Below are 20,564 nucleotides of genomic sequence, written 5' to 3' on the forward strand. Positions count from 1 at the left end.
GTGTGCCCCCACCCTGCCCGGCCTCTGTGCCTCCCAGAGTGTGCCCCTACCCTGCCCAGCCTCTGTGCTCCAGCACAGGTGCACCCCATCTAGCAGTTGGGATGCCGAGCGCGGGACCTGCTGCTAGGCCCTGGGCATGAGCACACTGGGGTCCCTGCCCTCACAGACCTTCTGTCTCCTGGGGAGGGGAGGAGCAAACAATGCCCAGCACTGACAGCCAAGGGTGAATAAAGCACACACAGCTCTCCAGGCCCCAGGCGGCTCTTTTTCCAACCCGCTCCAGCCGTCAGGACCTGGAGCTCAAATTAGCATGGATGGTATCCACCTGCCGCCAGCTTTTGAGAAGGAACCTCCAGGATCGGCCCTTTCTTGTCTCCTGGGGAAGGAAGGAGCAAACAGTGCCCGGCACTGACAGCCAAGGCTGAATAAAGCATACACAACTCTCGGAATGCTGGGGGAAGAAGGTGTGTTTCAGAGCCAGACAGTCTCCTGCAGCTTACCCTCTCTGGCCCTCAGGTACATGTGTTATTTTTGTTTGTTTGTTTTTGTTTTTGTTTTGAGACAGAGTCTCGCTCTGTTGCCCAGGCTGGGGTGCAGTGACGATCTTGGCTCACTACAATCTGCCTCCCAGTGTCAAGGATTCTCCTGCCTCAACCACCCGAGTAGCTGGGATTACAGGCATGTACCACCACGCCCAGCTAATTTTTGTATTTTTAGTAGAGACGGGATTTCATCATGTTGGCCAGGCTGGTCTCGAACTCCTGACCTCAGGTGATCTGCCCACCTTGGCCTCCCAAGGTGCTGGGATTACAGGCATGAGCCACCGTGTTCAGCCAGATTTGTTCATTATCAATTGACTTCCTCCCTTCCCTGTAGCTCGGTGTCTGAGGGGCATACCACCCATGAAAAAAAAAGACATGAAATAAAAGGATGGGGTCACAGCATATTTTGTATTGTATAAACTGTGCTTCTTACTGAGAAAAAATGTGAAGGAACTCAGTAGAATAAGGCTCAGGGCCTTGGCACACTCTCTGGGAGAATGCCCTTCTAGGCACCCATCCAGGGCTCTGCGCAGATGTCAGTTTCCTAGAGACCCTCCCTGGCCACACCACAGCCTGCCTTCCTTCTCTTCATTGCTTTACTGATGCTTGGCTTTATCTTGGAGTTTTCTTTGTTAATTGCTTGTTTTCTGTCTCCCAACTAGCATGGAAACTATCAAGGCAGGGCAGGTGTCTATTCACAGCTGTATCCCTATGCTTAGAACAGTGCCTGGTATACAGCAGGTGCTCAATAGATACTGACTGACTGAATTAAGGAAGTAGAATGCCTAGGCTGAGCAAAGCCAGAGACAATAGCCAGCCCTTCTAGAATTCATCTGGAACGATTTCTCAGAGGAGATTAAATCCAGGACCCTCAAAGGGGCAATGTGAGTGAGCAGAGTGGGGCTGGCTGGTAGTGGTCCCTGGAGATAAGCTCAAAACGGGAAAGTGAAGAGAAAGACACCCCCACCACCAAGCAAGCCCAAAGGGGCCATTTGTGCCCACACGGTGAATGAGCCAGTGCAAACAATGCTCTCAGCCTGCAAAGCTGCCTCTCCTCTGTCCCTGCCTTTGGTTAAGTGGCCTTTTCTCGACAACCCTCCACCTAGCTTCCTATGAGATTGAAGTAGTCTGTCCAAAGTCAGAATCCCATGAATCACCATCTTTGGGAGAAGCCAGGGTAAGCTTCTAGCAAAGCTCCCTGGACCAAGAGCCCATGGGGAAAGGGTTATTTTAGGGGCCTGGCACCTGCTGTGTACATGACAGCACTCAGTAGGGCCCTCCTTGCTGCCTCTCCGGTGAGGAACAGAGGAAGTTAGGAGGATGTGCAGGGAGGACGAAGGGTGGGAGGATGGACTGGATGGGAAGGGACTCCCACAGTCACAGACCTTGAGAATGACGGAAACCCTTTAGCCCTTGACAATTACAGCAGGATTCACCTAGGAGCAGCATGTCCAGTAGCAATCTAATGTGAGCCACAAGTGTAATTTCAAATTGTCTAGTAGCCACGTTTTAAAAAACTGCAAAGGGAACAGGTGAAATTAATTTTATGCTGTCTAATATATCAAAATAATTATTTTAACATGTGATCAATATTAAAAAGTACCAGTGGGATATTTTTTACATTCGTCTCCTTTGGTACAAAGTCTTTGAAATCCAGTGTGTAGTTTACACTGAAAGCAGCTCTCAGTTTGGACTCAGGCACATTTGAAGTGCCCAAGACCACATGTGGCTGGTGGCTATTACACTGGACAGGGCGGTCTGGAGGCAGCTTCTGGAATCCTCAGGCTTTTGGAGCTGTTCTGGATCCCTAAAGTATCTGGATTCCCAAAGTCTCAAAAGTACTTTTCATCACCTCTCACAGCACCAGGCAGCAAAGGGACACCATGAATACTAAAACCTCAAGCTCACAGCCAATGTGCATGCGGGGGCTGCCTGGCTGGAGAGCTCCCGCAGGGTCTGCAAAACTTGGTCTTTTTGTTTGTTTGTTTTTTTAAACAGGGTCTCCCTTTGTCATCTAGGCTGGAATACAGTGGCATAGTCAGGGCTCACTGCAGCCTCGACCTCCCAGGCTCAAACAATCTTTCCACCTCAGCCCACCAAGTAGTTGGAACTCGAGGTGTGCACCAGCACCCCTGGCTAATTTTTTGTATTTTTAGTAGAGATGGGGTTTGCTATGTTGCCCAGGCTGGTTTCGAACTCCTGGGCTGAAGCAATCCACCCGCCTCAACCTCCCAAGTGCCAAAGGGGGGAAAAGATAAGAAGGAAGAAGCACATAGAAAGGGAAGAGAAGGGCCGTGGCAGGGGTGGCCAGTTGCATGATGGGGATAAGAACAGAATCCACAGATGGGGGCACAGTGCTAGGCTGGGCCGGGCAGCTGCCACCCTCTACTCATGGCAGCTCAACAGAACTCATGGCCAAGCGTGTGGAAGGCACAATTAGCTCATTCTTGCATTGCCCTTTGATTATACAGGACTACCTTTTCTGTAATTAAGACCTTCTCCCTTACTCAGAAGTATTGAAACATAAAAGTATTTGCTGAATCTGGTTTCCCAGGGTTAAAAGCCAGACTTAGGAAATGCAAACACACTTGTGGAAATGCAAACACACATTCAGTAACTAATTATCCTTTAATTAAAGCCAAAACCCTGCTTAAAACAATTAGCTCTGGAAATTGAGCAGTAGGTACAGCTCCACTTTTTTGCTAATTGCTCTTCCCTGATAGCCAGGAAGTGATGCGTCTGGCGGGCGGGGGTGGTGGGGAGTGAGTTCGTCTGCTGCTTTCGGTCTGGACTGGACCAAGCTCTGCTTGGTTTGGAAATGTTAGTCAGAGGAGAGTCGGAGGTGTGGGGAAGGACAAAGAGGATGTGGTTTGGGCAAGGGGAGGCGAGAGGCTGCCCCAGGCTTGGACGCGTGCCATGGGAAGCCTCAGAAAGCTCCTGCTGGCCACACAGAGGTGGCTTGCCTGGCCGGAGCAGAGGGCGTGGGCCAGGGATTAGCTGACTGGAAAGCAATTAGATGAGGTGCGGCTGGCTGGGAAAATACCTGGAATCCCAGGGCCAGAGTTGAGACTTGCTTGGCTAACGCTGCAGGCCTGTGGGGCCTGGGGAGTGGAGGCGCCCACCAGTGAGGGTGGGAGGGTAGCCGCGTGGGCTGCGAGCCTTGGGTGCCTCTTGCTGGTGGGGAGAAGCAGATGAGTGCAGACTCTGTGGGCCTGGGGGTCCCGCAGCCTTCTGGGAAAGAGGCCCTCTTCCTTCGTCACCACTTCCTCTCTCTCCGTTCCCCCCCCCGCCCCCCCGCCGCCACCCCTCCTCAGACTCTCTGGACTTTCCTAAGGCCTGCCTGGTCACATCAGATCACCTCACCCCTTTCCTAGGTAGGAGGATGTACATGCACAGTGTCCCCCTTCCAGGGACTTTCACATTTTGAAAGGAGGGATAGAAAGAGAAAAATGTGGGCCCCAAAGGAAAAAAAAGGGTGCTTGGGATTTGGGAGGGGTAGAGAAGTTCACCGGCACCACCAAAATCTCTCTCCCCAGAAAACACCTACATGCATAAAATTTTACCTAGCACCCCTGAAGCCTGGCCTCTGGATGGGGGGGCTTCCCAGTTAAAAGCCCCTGCTCTAGAAGTGGAATGTTAGGTTTTTGTACAGGCAAGAAGGAAAGTCTTTATTGGTGACAGGGGCCTTCCAGATCACCCTCAAAGCAACTGTGCAAAAGATTCCAAGTGCTGGCCCAGCGCAGAGTAAGACTCTCAGATTCCAAAAGCCCCTGACACCTCATCTTTCCCCAGAAGGGACCCCAGCTCTTGCACACACCCCTTCTCTACCCTTTTCTCCCCTCCTTTCCCCTCCCCTCCCCTTCTCTTCCTTTCCCTTCTCTCTGTAGATCAGGGTCAGCAAATGTCTTGTACGAAGGGCCAGACAGTACATATTTCAGGCTCTGCAGACCAAGAGGCAAAGCCGAGTTTAACCACATCCCTAGGAGGTGCAGGGCAAGAGCAGCAGTGTGAAGCCAGGAGAGCCAGCGCCTCGACTCTGCCTTCAAAGCGGAAAAAGCAGCCGTAGACGATATGCAAATGACTGAGAGTGACTGTGTGCCAACGAAACCTTATTTATGGACACTGAGATTTGAATTTCATATAATTTGTATGTGTCACAAAATATTCTTCTTTGATTTTTTTTTCCCCAACCACTGAAAAATGGAAAAACTATTCTTAGCTCATGGACCATAAAAAGCAGATTTGGCCTGTGGACTGTAGTTCACGGATCCCTGATCTCACTATGTGGTTCTCGAGTGAGAAACTACCCTCTAGATGATTCTGATGCATGTTAAAGTTTGAGAGCCACTGTCATAAAGGAGAATTTGCAGTTTCCCAGGTGCCGCTGTTGCTGTCCTTAGGGGGATCCCACACTGAATATGCCCAATCTAGTCTGACCTTCTCCCCATTTTACAGACAGCAAAACTGAGGTCCAGAGGCAACATAGCTCTGTCATATGAGCCCAGGGAGAGGCTTCTTTGTCTCAGAATGCAGAGCTGGGTGGTTTTGTATCTCTAGCCGCCTTCAGCGATCTGCCCTGCCAGCTCACACTGCCCAAGGCCCTGGCCGAGACACAGGAAATGTGTATGTGTCCCCTGGAGCCCGAGAGCGGCAGGGCTGCAGTGAGTCACTTCCCATGAATGGAGCTGGCTTGCGCTGAGCCTTCCTCGTGCTGTCAGTTCGCTCCCTTCTGACCACTCCAACCTACGTTAGAGAAACTCCCTGTCGGCCTCCAGGAAGCACAAAGCCCCCTCCGTGAGAAGGGAAAATAGAAAGAACCGAGGTCTGCATGTCAGACTTGCATGATTTCAAATCCCATGTTCATAGTACTGGCGGGGACTTGAAACAAATTCTCTTCCGTAAGCCTCAGTCTCCATCAGTAAAATGAGAAAACAACCCCTAACTCTGCGGGGTTCCCAGAAGACCTGGAGATTAAATCTGTCCAGTGTCAGGCACACGGTTGGGAACTTTTATGGTGTCTTTATTGGCCATCCTGGCGTTATGCATCCGCCACAAGGGTACTCAGCCTCAGCCTCAAAAGCCACAGGAAAAGGCCACCTGATCCTTCAGACAGCATGTGCAGCCATAGCTGTGCTGATGGCCTCACAGAGGTGGTCACTGTCCTGCCCTCCTGAGACACTGCCATTGACAATTTAGGTTGTGCTGTGTAAGGCTTATGTACTTGGGGTCCTTGGTGGCTTTCAGGGTCTGAGAACCCTGAAATTGTATGCAGATGTCTGTGAACCTGTGTAGAGGTGCATTTTTCTGGGAGAGGTGCAGATTTTCATCAGGATCCTCAAAAGGATCCATGCTCCCGCGAAAGCTGAAGGATCCCACGTCTATAAGAGCAGTGCAGAAGGGAGCACCAAACTTTTCAGACAGATTCCTGGATTTGGGAATCAGCTCCCTGACCCCCCTGAGTGGCCTTGGGCATACTGGAGATTATCTGATCTCCACCCTCCGGCGTGGCCTGTAAAGCAGCAATGGGGCTATGTGAGGATCAAGTGGGACATGTTGGACCAGGTCCGGAGAGAGGACTGGTGTGGGAGCTGTCGGTCATTATCCCTTCCCAGCAAGCCCCCCACCCACCTTTACCCTGACTTGGCTGCGCCCTCACCCTTCGGGTTTCCTCTGCAGAGAAGCCTGCCCTGACCACCTCATCCGTCTAAAGGGGCTCCCTCCCAGCACCCTGTTTGCATTTGCCATTCCACCCCTCTGCCTGCCGCTGTAGGTGACCTGAGGACAGGCACGGGGCTGTCTGGTCCCCATGACCCCAGGCCCTGTAGCCTGTGAACTTTTGTTGCAGGAAGGCATAAATGTCCATCCCACCCTGGGAGCCACTGCCTTGAAGCCCACCCACCTCCAGGCCCCTCCCTCCTCCCTAGCAGCCACTTCTCTAAAGAGGCAGCCCCACTGTGCTCTGGAGCATTCAAGATCCCAGCAACAAGGTCAGAGTTCAAGTGTGTTCTGTACCAGCTCCTGGGGCTGATGTGGTCCCACCAGATGCCCCCTCTTGAGCACAGCCAGCAGCCCTCATAGAGGCCCTGGGCTGCCCCTCAGGGTCCCCATGCTCAGCCTGGTCTTTTTCAAGGCCTGATTCTAAGTGTTGTGTGGGCCCTACCTGCTCTGCCTGGAGGACGATGGGGTCACCACTGGTTCTAGGGGACCCCTCCACCACCTTGCTACCCCCTAAGATGTATATAGGGCAGACCCCCCAGCTTCTCATACCTCGACTCCAAAGGCCTGGGCAATTATGAGGCACCAGTGATTGACATCCCCAACCAACCCCATCACTTCAGCCCTCCACGTCCCGACATCCCCCAGGTCCCCCGGGCTGCCAGCCCCAGACATTCCCCTAGAGGGGCAGGGGAGCAGGGTAGGAAGCCCCAGGAGCCTGCCGTTGGTGGTGCCCAGGTGAGGATTAGCCAGGTTTTCCTCCTTTGCGCCTCTCCTCTTTGCCTGGTGCAGGAACACCCAGCTAGGAGTCAGGAAATCTGAGTTCTGGTGCTGGCCCGGCCACCCAAGCTGTGCCTCTGGTTTCCTACTGGGCACCACACATGGATAACATCTCTAGTGTGTCCCCTGCTTCGTCCACATCACCTGCCATCAGCCTGCTGAGAAGGCACCAGGGCCACTGGGACACCCTGGGAAATTGTCAGCTACTAGTCCTGCGTCCTACCCACGTTTGGGCTGTTAAGGAGAGGGGAAGGGCAGGGAGCTGAGGCAGCCAGGGTTTGACAGTGAAGCCTGCACTGCCTGGCCTGGGGGCAAATGAGTGAAGCCCAGAGATTGCCAGCTGCCAAGGATTGGGGATCTCTTCTTGCTCCTCCTGTCTCCCATCCAAGCCATGGGTGGGCAATGCCCAGGGGCTGGGGACCCCCAGCTGGGGACCTCTTTCCCGGGGACTCCCATACACACATTGGTAATGGGAGGAACAAGAACCTCATGGCCTCAGATCCAAATCCTCGTCCCCGTGCTCACCAGAGCCCCTCCCTAGAGCAAGGGGACATTGGCACCTGCCTACAGGGTGGGGGCGAGGACAAGGCTGTTTAAGGCTCACCAAGCACTTAGCAGGGGCCTGGCACACTTCCCCACTCAGAGGCCACCAAGGCTGCTGCTCATGTCACATCCGGAGTCCAAATTCTCAGCGATGCAGGAACTCAGAGGAGGAGGAGCACCTTGAGCGCTGGGGAGGGCCGAGGTCTGGGCCGGAGAAGCACCTGAAGGCAGGGGTAGAGGTCATGGGCCTAGGGGCACTTGAGCCTGGGTGAGCCCAGCCCAAACAGAACAAAGGCGATTTGAGCTAAGAGGGTCTCCGTCATATATGGAGCCTCTGCAACTCCCATCCACCTGAACAGACATTTTTCTCAGTGGTGCCCACTCTGACTGCACCAGAAACACCCAGAGATCTTACTACACCTAGGATCGCTATACCTTACTTACTAAACCTTACTATACCTCCGGATTCCTAGGCCCCACAGCCCTGCGTAGGCGCTCCAACCCTAAAATGAAAGACTGAGGGCTGGGATCCGTCTCTCTCCTAAGTGGATCCAGTACAAAGCCAGGGCTGGGAACCACCCACTGGACGCAGCCCTTTCCCTGCTCCCAGGTGTCCCGAGCCCCTATCACCCACCAGCCTGTGCCAGCAGCCCTGGGCAGCTGGGTGGCTTCGAGGCTGGGAATCCCCACACCCACACCCACCCTGGTGGGAAGGGAGTAGGGCTGTCTCTGGAACTCTGACTTGGTTCTGCTGTCCAATGCCAGAGATGGGGCACGCTGGGGAAGAGAGACTTTTAAAAACAAAGCCCGCCTTCCCCGGGGTTTTATTTTACACTGCAAAATAGAAGAACTGATTTGTTCTCTACTTTCCCCCACACTTGCTACCCATCAGTGTCCTTAAAGGAGGAAGAGTCCTCACTGCTCTGGGTATGTAGTCTTGGCATTCGTGAGAATCCAGAAACAACAGCAACAAAGCACCTGCTTGTTCCTCCTGCATCTCTCCCAACACCCAGCACATCCACAGCCCGTGGGCTGGGGGGACACTCACATAGGAACTGGAGCCTGCACTGAACTTTCATCCCGGGTGAATGCCTGTGGGAAGGCAGGTGCCCCGCCTTCCCAAGCCAGTGCCCTCCGAGCTGAGCGCGTTGGGCGGCCCAGGCCTCACATAAGCCTCTCGGCACCGGCCCACCTGGACCATGTCTCACCTGGGCGCTTGCACAGGCAGGTGCTGGAGAAAATCTGAGGAAACATAAAGATGGATTTTTGTGTCCCCCCGAAACGAGTCCCCTTTCAAGCTACATAGAAAGCACAACACAGACAGCATGTCTGTGCTTGAGGCTGTAGCTGCACACACTTGGGTGGCTCAAGGTATGTGCGTGACCCCAAAACCTCTGTCTCCCTCAGGGCCAATGCCAGAGTTTAGTGTAGGAGCCTTCCCTCAGGCGCTGTGTTCACCTTTATGGCCTTCTCCAAAGCTTCACTGATTGGATGGCCCCTTAACCAGACACATGGAGAGGTAGAGGGATTTGCCAGGGAACAGGCAGCGACGGCTGGCCAGGAGCCAGGGTGGGGCCCCCAGGACAGGACCCGAAGCCTGTGTGGGTCACAGGCAGAATCAAGGACAGCAGCAGCCCCCAAATGTGACCTGCACAAACTCCAGATCTGCATCTCCAGTCGTGGGCACATCTCCCTGACACCTCCCCCGGCCTGCCCACCGGCCCCTCAAACTCTAAGGGTCCTAGTGGAACCCGTCTTCTGCTCCCCAAGCCTGCACCTCCTCCCAGCAGAGGACCTCCAGGCTGTGCTGGCTACAGACCCGAGGCCATGCCTGACTCACACGAACCCCGACCCTGCTGCCAGTTCCCAGGGTCTGTGAGCAGCAGCTCTTGCAGATTTTTGAGTCTGGCCACCACTTTTCTCCCTCTCCACGACTCGGTTAGGCCACTGTCTCCTTTCCCCTGAATTCTCCACCAGCCTTCTAACTGGGCTCAGCCTCACCCTGCCGCCCTCTCTCAGCACTCCAGGCTCACCTTCCTCCCTGTCCACAGTGTCCTTCCCTCCTTTCCTCTCCTCACCCCACTCTCCTGGCTGTACCTTCAAAGCTTTCTTCCCAGGAAGCTGTCCCTGAGCCTCCTCTCCTCTCCATCACTGACCCCACCCACCCTCTGCTGTGCCACTTGCAGCTCACTCAGTAACAAGAGCCACCACTGACTGAGCTCATCCTAAATATTCCACATCATCTTCTTTAACCCTTGCAGCTACCCTTGGCGGGAGGTAATCTTACTATCCTACTTCACAGGTAGGGAAACTGAGACACAGAGAGGTCGCCTGTATTGCGCAACATGACCAGCGAGGCAGCTGAGTCAGGGTTAGAATCCAGCCAGTCTCACTTTACAGCCTGTTCCAAATGCTGACCTGCTTATGCACCACCTGTCTTCCCTCCCAGACTCATAAATCCACGAGTCCAGGATCTGTGCCTCCTTGTTGAACAAGTGAATGAATGAAAAGTTGTTACTACCCCCTCAGGCTCCCTGCAGAAGTTGGATGCAGGACTTGCTGTGCTCCAAGGCTTTATATCGCTGGGGGGCTGCATCTGGGAAACAGAGGCCCTTCCAAGTGGCCTCACCCCAGCCAGCAGGAAGCCATGCCTTCTTTCAAATCCAATCTTCAGGTCTTCCAAGAGGGCTAGGCAGACCCAAGTTCCTGTGTGAGCAATATGAAGAAAAGCTAATCTAGGTAGATGCTAGAGGAGACCTAGAACTAGGTAGAAGCAACAGTTGCCCCAGGCTGGGAGTGGTGAGTCTTCTGGCTACAGAGGTCGTAGAAGATCAGGGAAGGCTTCCTGGAGGAGGCTCTTGCAGTTGGTCTCAAGGGATCTGGTCAGTGGAGCCAAAATGGGAAAAGGCATGCCTAGCACAGAGAATCTTCAGCAAAAGCCAGCGGCAGATAGGGACAGGATGCATCCTTAGACCTATGAACAGATGAATGTGGGTAGATTGGAGGTCTGTGAAGGTGACGGGGTGGGAAGGCTGTAGGGCCCAGGGCGGAAGTGGGCCAGCGAGCACCTGAATGCCAGGCTAAGCCCTTACCCCATGCAGCCTCGCCAGTTGAACACAGTGAGAATGCACGGGTGATAACAAAACATTGACTCGCATGCTCATTCATCCAGAAAGATCGTCTCAACTTAAGAGTTGCCCTATTATTAAAATTTATATTCTGCTAAGGGTAAGGCTCTAAAGTCAAACAAACTTCCAGGTGCCAATTAACTTCTCTTATCTCCGAGTCTCTTAGATTTGGCAAAGAGTACTTACCAAATCCCTGCTGACACCCCGGGCAGCCCCAGGCCCTTTTCTCAGCCCAGGCCTGTCTGCTCCTCCAATGGGCGGCAGTTCCTCTGAGCACAATGCTAATTATGCCGCTAGCACAGCCTGATTCTTCTCTGAACGTGAACAGAGCTTAATTGTCCCCAGCCCAGCTGTCCTACCCAGTTGGTCCTTGCTTACTGCCTTATGCCCAAACCCACTGCAGAACCAGCTGCACTCCCTCACCCAGAGGATAGCCCTCCAACCCAGCTCCCGCCACGTGGCTTCACTCCACCCCACCCCTACCCTAGAAGACAGGCACCTCTTTCTGGGAACCAGGCTACTGCAAGTGTTGATGTAAATACAGCAAGCCAAGATTATCATGCAAAAAAGGACATGGTTTAAGCAAAGGTTTCTTCAGACTTCCATGCCCGGTGGCAGAGAAGTGAGCCAGTGTGTGCCTTTTCTCAATGACCCTTGCTCGTTATCTATGCCCTCCCCAACTCATCCTCAATAAAGTCCAAGGTTGGTAACAGCCCCCTACATGTAGGAGGGTACCTGGTTAACATAAACATCCCATAAAAAGTCTTCTATGAAGCTTCTTCTCAGGCTCAGGGAACTGTAAGTTGGCATAGCCCTGCAGATGATCTTGTGCCCACTCAGTGAGCAGGCAGGGGACTCGTGGCTGGGGCAGCCCCTGGGCTCTGGGCATGGGGAGGCCCTCCTTCTGAGCTGGTGGGTGGCCTCCCCGAGCTTCCCTCTGAGACAGCAGAGAACTCAGCCCCTCTGCCTAGGGCAGCGCCCTCGCGGCTCAGCCTAGCTCCTCCAGGGAATTGGGCGGCTGGACTGCGGTTTAGTCGCCCCCAGGGAAGCTTACCCAGAGGAGGAAAGGACTGTTTCGCAAGCCAGGCCAGGCATTCTGAGCTGGCCTGTCCGCCCCTGGCATGCGGCTGGGCCTGTTAGGAAATTGAGGAGACACTCTGTCTCTTTCCAGCAGGCGCCACTTGTGTCTTGACACTGCTTTGCTCAATTCAAGGCGCTGGCTCAGGGGCCAGGCTGGCATGTGGGCAGGCCAGCAGGCCCCCTCTGCCACCGGCCCAGTGCCTGGCAGGCAGTGGCTGTCTCCTCAGCTGGTGTTATCCCAGGGGTCCGCGCCTGGCTGATACAGCCTGGCAGCTATTAGTGGCCATCTCGGGTGTGAGGGCAGGGTGGCTCTCAGGGAAGGATTCTAGACTGTTTCCGTCTGAGGCTGAGCTCCGCCGCCCTTATCTCCTTTCCTGCCAGGCAGGGACTCCTCAGGGCTCACACACAAAAGAGAACTCCACCCAAGACACGCAGCCCCTCTCTACTGGATGTGGAGGCTTTGCCTCTGGTTTCATTAAATCTACCCGGTTATCAGTCAGGGGGGCAGTAAGTGTTCACTGAGCTTAATATCAATGTATTTGGTGCTGACAAGGGGTGGGAGGGTTGGGGTGACAAGGATCTCCAAGTCATGGAACTGCCTTGGTGGCTGTTTCCAAAGCTCCTGGACCTGTCAGTCCACTGAGATGTCTCTTGGAAGAGAAACAACCAGGGGATGGGCCAATGCCAGTTATAAGATTCGGGGGCAGTGGGGATGGGTGGAGAGGGAGGTCGGGTCTCATGGGACTGAGTAGAGCAAGGCTGGTGGGGCGTGAGTGTGGAAGCCAGGCCTCGCTGAGCCCCGCACTTGGTTGACTTGCAGCCGGTGAAGCAGGAGGCCTGATGAGTGTTATTCCCGTTTCACAGAATGCAGGCCTGTGGATGAGGGTGCTCAAGGGAGTACAGGAATATATTATAGAAAGTGGGACAATGGAATCCTTGAGAGGTCACCTGAGCCCCCATTCCTGTGAGCATGGAAGGTAGAGCCTGACCGCGCAGCATTCTCAGGATTAATGTTCCACCTCAGAAGAGCAGCTTACCCTGAGACTCTCAGACTTACTGCTGGGCGATGCTTTCCGGAGGCAAGGGCTGGCCTGGTTGACCCCTCAGGGCCTTGTTCCAGCCCAGCAGTCACTGATTCTACAGGCAAGTTACTATGGGAACTGTAACTTTGAATTTCCTGGCTCTGGGGCTGTGAAAATCACAACCTGAACCTTCCGTTGATGTGGGTTTCTCGATTAATTTCCTGTTTGATTGTTTACTTTAGAGAGCGGAAAATGCCTTTGCAGGCAGCTAGCTCCCTCCACGGAGATGCTTATCACACCCTCCCCCTACAGCCAGCAAGGTCAAGTCCAGGGCTCAGGTGGGCGGAGGTAGGGGCCAGAAGAAGGGGCTGGGGGAAGGAGCTGGGGCTGGGGCTGGGGGCAGGGAGGAGGCTCAGCCAGGAGCAGATGGCAGCCTGAGGCCCCTGCCCTACCCTTCTGCTTGCCCAGGGTCCCAGCCTGGTGGAGGTCAAGGGGTTGTGACGAGACCTATAAGTTCAGAGTCCTGTGGGCTTTTGAGGAGAGCCTCCCACCCACCTGGAGCCCCAGGACTGGCCCCTGTCTGCCCAAACTGTCCCTTGTCTCAAGGAGCTGTGTTGTACAGAGTCAGGCATATAATGCAGTCCTTCCTGGAGAGGGCGGCCTGACGGGGGAGGGTCAGAGATTTCCCCCTAGGCCGGGCACTGCTGGCTGCGCTGCCCCGTGGGGAGCTGGGCCAGTAGCCGCTCTTCCACCGTTCTCTCCTCCAGCTGCTCTCCCCAGGGCCCTGTGCTCCCTTGGAGAGCCATCCCCAGTGTTCCCAGTTAGCATAACTCCACCCTGTCCCTCCAGGGAGTGGGGAGGGCTGGCAGGCTCAAGTGCCGCCTGTGGGCCAGGAGTTCTGATCTCCTGCGATGATAACCGCCACCCACTAGGCCACAGGGTGCTCAGTAGCCTTCCGAGCCCTCCTGCCCACCCCAGCCACCGGGCCCTTAGCTGGCCGGAGGCACTGCCACACTTTATAATGTGGCCTGAGGCGCAGCGAGGGGAAGTGGAATAGGCCAGAGGGCTATGGACTTGTCAGGTGATCCCGGGCCTGGGAAAGACTCCCAGCACCCCTCCCATCTAGGTGACCCTAAATGATCCCAATCAGGGTGATTTGGAGAGCGGAAGGGGTGCTTTTACGAATGACTTTGAGATGACAGGTGAAAACTGGAACTATTCCAGGCAAGTAGGATGTGCCGTCACCCCACCTTTGGTCGGCCTCTCCCCTTCAGCCTATCTATGTGGGACTCACTGGGGAGCAGGAGTGAAGCCATTTTCCACCTCCTCGTTGCTCTTGGAGAAGTCATTTCCCTCCCTTGCCTCGGTTTCTGCAGCTGTGACATGAAGAGCATTGCAGTAGTGCCTAACTCAGACCATCTGGTAGAAAGATCAAATGGATCTTTAAAAACACACAGAGCACATAGAACAAGCACTCAGAATATGTAAGCCAGGTGAGGCATGAGGAGTCCAAAGGCTCTGGTCACCCTCAGAGGCCCCCTCGCTAAAGGGGAACCTCAGAGCTGCCTTAGGCATTTCCTGTCACCCCTCAGGAGGGATCTTGGACTGGGGGCAGTGAGCACAGAAGAAGCTTCCAGAAGGGATGGGGAAGACCTAAAGGGGAAGCTGGGAGGCACTGGCTGCAGACACAGCTGCTTCCCTGGAGTCTCAAACCTACCCCAGAGTCCTGGGAATCCTGGTTGCTGGGACTGTGAACAGAAGTAGACCCCTGCCTAGGTCACTTGCTGGGGCTTGGCCCCCAGCAGGAGCCGCTGGAGTTGTGGCCCTGCCTTCTGGCTCCAATGTCTGCAGAAGGATTTGGTGTCTGCCCTGAGCCCCAAATTATGTTTCCAGCCCCCGGGCCAACTGTGAGATGAAGCATCCCCCATGTGACATCCACTGTCGCCACTTTATATCGGGTGGTTTGCAAGCTCGGCAGGAAGGAAGCTAATTATTCCCTCTGGGGCGCCTGATACACAGTTAGGGTGCCTGCCCGCCTTAGTTAGGAAGGCTGGAAGCCAGACCACAGGGCACAAGCTTGGACTGAAGGCCAGGTCAGAACCACAAATTTCCTGACATCTGACCATAGCCACCGTACCCAGGCTCCATGTCAACACTGGTGGAAAAGCGGCATTGGGGGCCCATTCCCCTCTGCTCGAGGCGTCTGCACTGCGGGCAGGCAAGAGTGATTAACATAAAACAGCACTAATTTTGTAGCTTTGTTGCCAGCCTGGGCAACGTGAGCATCTACACAAGCACCTATATCCACGGCCACACCACCCTTCCTCCCCCTTCAGAGGGGTGACGCTTCTCTTCTTTAAGGCGGATCTGTTTTGGATTCTGTCCTCCTTTCTGACCGTCCTCCTCTCCTGCACTCTGGCAGCTCACCTCTACCTTTAAAAGAGCTCAAGGCTCCCTACTTTAACCACACCAGACTCTAGACCATTCCCTTCCCCCCAGCATCCTCCCTTTTCTTCTTCCACAGGCAGGTTCCAAAAACAAAGAAAAGAAAGAAAGGAAGGAAGAGAAGAAGGGGGTCAGGGCAAGATGGGGAGAGAAGAAAGTATAGAAATTGCAAAGGAAAAGAAGGAGATGGTGTGCTCTTTCTATCTACACTTCTGGACCTCCTTCGCCCTCTCCAACCCTGTGGGGCCCAGCCCAGGCTTCCACTGCCTCAGCAGCAGCACTGAAGTCATCGTGGCAAAGCTCACCCATGCTCCTCGAATCACCAAATCCAGGGGACCTTGGTCAGTGTTCGCCTTGCTTGACCTCTCTGAGTTTTGACACTGGTGACCTTGTACTTATTGGAACTCTTGGCCCTCATAAAGCCACTTCCCCGTGTTCTGCTTAACTCTCTGACCACCCTTTTCTTCCTTCCTTGGGGGCTTCTCCTCCTCCCTCACTCTTTAGGCATCGCTGTGTTCAGGTTGGGAGCGCCTGCCGTCTTCTCTTTCCATGTGTTCTTCAGGTCACCTCACTCACACCGATGGCCTTGACCAATCCCTGGGCACTGCTGATCCCAGATTACCACTCTCCCACTAGTCATCTTCCCTGGTCATCCCTAGGGACACCGGACTCAATGTTTCTAACGCTGAACTCATTCACTTACACCAAAACCACCTCCACCTTCCCTCCCAATATTGTTGATGACGTCATCACTTACACAGTTTACCAGGCCCTAATCCCAGGGGCGGGCCGTCTTCTACCCCATCCTTTTCCTCACTCTCACTTCTGCCTCTTCAGTATCCTCCTCCCTTCCTCCTGGCCTTAATTCAAGCCACCCCAATTTTGCATAGCAACCTTCTAACCGTCCCCCTGCCTCCAGTCCAAAATGCAAGTGTTACTATGCTACTCTCCAGTTGAAAGTCTTTCAGTGGCTCTCCAGTCCCTTGGGATAAAATCCACACTCAGTACCATGGCAACTGGAGCCCTTTAAGATGTAGCCCTTGCCTTCTTTATCAGCGCATTCCACCCCCAGCACCATATATTTTAGGCCTCTTGAAATATTTGTTGTTCATCACTGTACTCTGCTAGTGCTCATTTTTTGCTTTTGGACATCTTTCTTGTGCCATATGCCTGGCATGCTCTCCACCACCACCATGCCTTCTTATGCTGCAGTGCCATTACCAAGCAAGTCTCTTGCTTTCTCCCTACTACACTAAAAGTGATGTCTTATTATTCCTCTTGCTGTCCCTGTACTTACATAGTGTTTAGCACACAGTAGATATTTCATAAATGTTGCTGAGTGGATGGATGGATGGTTGGATGGATGGATGGGTACGTGAGTAGATAGATGGATGCAAGGATGGATAGATGGATGAATGGATGAGTAGGTGGGTAGATAGATGGATGAAAGAATGGATAAGTGGATGGATGGATGGGTAGGTGAGTAGACAGATGGTTAAAAGGATGGATGAGTGGATGGTTACATAGGTAGTGGCCAATACAAAGAATAGGTAAGATCAGTTCAATCTTGTGAAGGCTCAGGTTGACTATTGCCACCAGTCAACGCAATTAAAAATGATGAGCTCCGGCCGGGCGTGGTGGCTCACGCCTGTAATTCCAGCACTTTGGGAGGCCAAGGCAGGCGGATCACAAGGTCAAGAGATCAAGACCATCCTGGCCCACATGGTGAAACCCCATCTCTACTGAAAGTAGAAAAATTAGCTGGACGTGGTGGCACAAACCTGTAGTCCCAGCTACTTGAGAGGCTGAGGCAGGAGAATCGCTTGAACCAGGGAGGCGGAGGTTGCAGTGAGCCAAGATCGTGCCGCTGCACTCCAGCCTCTCAACAGAACGAAGCTCTGTCCCAAAGGAAAAAAAAAAAATACATATATATATATATATATATATATAAACGAGCTCCAACTAGCAAAGTAAGAATTAGCTAATGTAAGAGATTAAAATCATTCTGTAAAGGAGAGAACACAGATCCAGGACTCTCCAGCACTTTCCACTCAGACCTGCTGTCTGGGTTGTGCAAGCCACTTAACTACTGAGCCTCAGTTTCTCTATCAATTAAGCAGATATGATAATACCAGTGGCCTTTCCCTGTCTCCACAGGAGTGTCATGAGGGTAAATGGAATGGTGCATACAAAGCGTGTTGCGATCTTCAGGGAAGATATATGTTTATAAAGATATAAACGTAACAGCAGTAATAACACCTTACATTTGGATCAAGCTCCGCACGTATCAAAGCTCTTTCACATGCATAATCTCAATTGACTCTCCAAACAATCCAAGGCAGATACTATCCCCATTCTAAGGTGAGGAAGCCGAGATGCAGAGTGATTAGGTGGCAGGCCGGGGGTTAGTCTCCGTGAGCAGCTGGTCTTCTGTCTCCAAGCCTGCTGCACATTTTTGATGATAGCCTTTCTTGGATAGATTATCTACTTTCCTGCCTCTCTGAACAGAGGCCCAGACATAATTGGCCCGCTTCTTGATGACTCGTCATTACCATGGGCACAGTCCCTGTGCCGTCCTCCAGGTTTAGTGTGGGTGCAGGTCCAGGTCCCGCAGAGGCACAGGCAGATGGGCCAACTTTCCCAGAGGGCACTTCTGACATGTGGGTGGCAACCATCCTAGGCCCCCTGCAGGTGTGGCCTTCTGACTCTGCCGCATTCTTCTCCCTGTCCCTTCCACTGTCAGCATGTGTGTCCATCTCTGGCTTCCTTGGCCACCGTGGCCTTTACCTCCCATGATCTTTTCTCCATGTTTCGCTCTCTCCTGCCCTGCAATTCCTTCCACACCTTCTGCTTGTCCTCCCACAACCCTGGCCTGTCCACCGGCCCAGCTAGCCAACCCAAGCTCCCTGGCTGGCTTTGTTCTCCAGCAGACCAGCCGATCACAGCCCTCTGCAAACTTCCCACTTTGGCTCCCTGGTGGCTGCTCCTTAGCCCACCTCGGGTGGCTACCAGAGGAGGGAGGCTCCTCCAGGCAGGGGCTGGGCTGAGCTCTTCTGCAGCTGCCTTAGGTGGCTTGGGTTTGCTCTCCCACCGTAGAAGGCTGTGCTGTGGGTGAGCTGAGGTGGTCACGGTGGGCTGGCCAGCCCACTTCGAGTAGACACTGCACCCCCCACTAGCAAGGCAAGATGTTGGGATTACCAGTGCTCATCCCTACCTGCACAGCAAGGCTCGCCCATGAGTTCTCAGCACCCCCTTTTCCTCCCTGCGGGGTGGCATCCCAAGCTACCAGCCTGGTTACGTCCTGGGCACGCCTTGGGCAGCCTGCCTGTGCCCATGGCCCTTCCCCCAGGGACTCCGGGAGACTCCCACCAGGCTGCCTTTCTCCCTGGCTGCTGTGGGGCCTCCCACAGCCACAGCCAGACTGGAGCACCTTGGCTTCTCCCCGAGGGAGGATATGATGGGTGTGCCCACAACAAGTCTCCAGCAGAGACAATAGGACAGGAATGCATTCACTTCCGAACAAACACTGTGTGGGCTCGCACAATTGCCTTGGATTCTCATCCAAGAAACACATTTCGCTGTTCGAGGGCATGGGAGGCCTGCCTGCCCCAGCCCGCCCACATCCCTGTGAGTGCCAGAGGCTCTGAAGAGTGGGCTGCTCCTCCCCCCGCCCCAGGACCTCTGACCTCCAGAAGGAGCAGCCTGGTCTCCTTCATTGGTGCGGCTCTCCTTCCAGAGGTGGCAGCAGAGGAGAGGGACAGTCCTGCCCACACGGGGGGTGCCTGCTCCTGCCAATGCCTTTTTTTTTTCTTTTGGAGATGAAGTCTCAATCTGTCACTCAGGCTGGAGTGCAGTGGTAAGATCTCAGCTCACTGCAACCTTCACCTCCTGTTCAAGTGATTCTCCTGCCTCAGGCTTCCAAGTAGCTGGAATTACAGGCTTGTGCCGTCATGCCTGGCAAATTTTTGTATTTTCGGTAGAAACAGGGTTTTGCCATGTTGACCAGGCTGGTCTCAAACTCCTGACCTCAAGTGATATGGCCACCTCGGCCTCCCAAAGTGCTGGGACTACAGGCATGAGCCACCCCGCCCAGCCTGCCTCTTTTTTAACCAATTTTTATGGGTGAATAAATACATACATATACATACAACACGTAATATGAAGGTTGCCATTTTAATCTTTTTTTTTTTTTTTTTTTTTTGAGACAGAGTCTCACTCTATCACCAGGCTAGAGTGCAGTGGTGCCATCTTGGCTCACTGCAACGTCCGACTCCCAGGTTCAAGCGATTCTCCTGCCTCAGCCTCCAGAGTAGCTGGGATTACAGGCATGCGCCACTATGCCCAGCTCATTTTTGTATTTTTAGTAGAGATGAGGTTTCACCATGTTGGCCAGGCTGGTCTCGATCTCTTAACCTCATGATCCACTGGCCTCAGCCTCCCAAAGTGCTGGGATTACGGGCGTGAGCCACCACGCCCAGCCCGTCTTTCAGCATTAAGTGTGTTCACATTGTTGTGTAGCATCCCCACCGTCCATCTCTAGAATGTCTTCACCTTCCCCAACTGCAGCTCTGTCCCCACGAAACACGCCCATCCACGCCTCCCAGTTCCTGGCACCCACCATTCTCCTCCCCGTGTCTGTGAATCTGACTCCTCTCGGGACTTCACAGAAGTGGAATCATGCAGTATTTGTTCTTCTGTGCCTGACTTACTTCGCTGAGCCTAAGTCTTCAGGGTTCATCCATGTTGCGGCATGTGTCTGAGCGTCCTTCCTTTTTTTTAAGGCTGGGTGATACTCCCCTTGTATGGATTTACCACTTGTTTGTTTATTCATCCTTCAATGAACACTTGGGTTGTTCCACCTCTTGGCTATTGTCAATAATGCTGCTGTGAACATGAGTGTACAAGTCACTATTCAAGATGCCACTAATTTTTGATACCTGTCTTTGAGCTAAGTGAAGCTGCTGTCTCCTGGATATCCCAAATAGAACATACATAAATGAGAGAGCTAGTTGGCCCCCTCTATACTGGCAGGGATCCTCTTATCCCAAAAATGAGCTGTCTCTTAGGAAATCAGAGCCCTGGAGAAATGGGACACAGGACAGGTCATTTAAGCCAAGATGGAAGAGACTGGAAAGGTTCTTCCCTTGGGATGATACCCACTAAGAGTAAGTCCAGTAGGAATTTCTGGGCAGCCACTGATCACCCTGAAGCTTGGGGAGCCCCGGCACTGACGGGACCCCAGGGAGTGTTATAAGTAGAATTTTTGATGCCGCAAAAGACGTAGCACTCGAATATAAATTTCCTTAGCA

General features: G+C 53.5%; 1 protein-coding gene and 1 long non-coding RNA gene across 11 annotated transcripts in view; one reads left to right on the forward strand and one right to left on the reverse strand.

Annotated features, from left to right (window-relative positions):
- Nucleotides 1-20,564, forward strand: part of CTIF (cap binding complex dependent translation initiation factor) — a 323,679-nt gene that overhangs the window by 288,702 nt on the left and 14,413 nt on the right. The gene's annotated exons all lie outside the window — the stretch shown is intronic.
- LOC116537338 lies at nt 4,704-11,077 on the reverse strand. Of its 2 annotated transcripts, XR_004263080.1 has the most exons (5): nt 10,895-11,077; nt 10,210-10,554; nt 8,559-8,822; nt 7,208-7,801; nt 4,704-6,170 (listed from the first exon to the last, which is right to left on the reverse strand). It is a non-coding gene; the product is annotated as an uncharacterized LOC116537338 (long non-coding RNA). The 2 variants fall into 2 exon arrangements; XR_004263079.1 differs by having other exon boundaries at nt 8,559-10,554.

Source organism: Sapajus apella, unplaced genomic scaffold, assembly GCF_009761245.1.
Source record: "Sapajus apella isolate SASKATOON/1434 unplaced genomic scaffold, GSC_monkey_1.0 scaffold109, whole genome shotgun sequence".
NCBI lineage: Eukaryota > Metazoa > Chordata > Mammalia > Primates > Cebidae > Sapajus > Sapajus apella.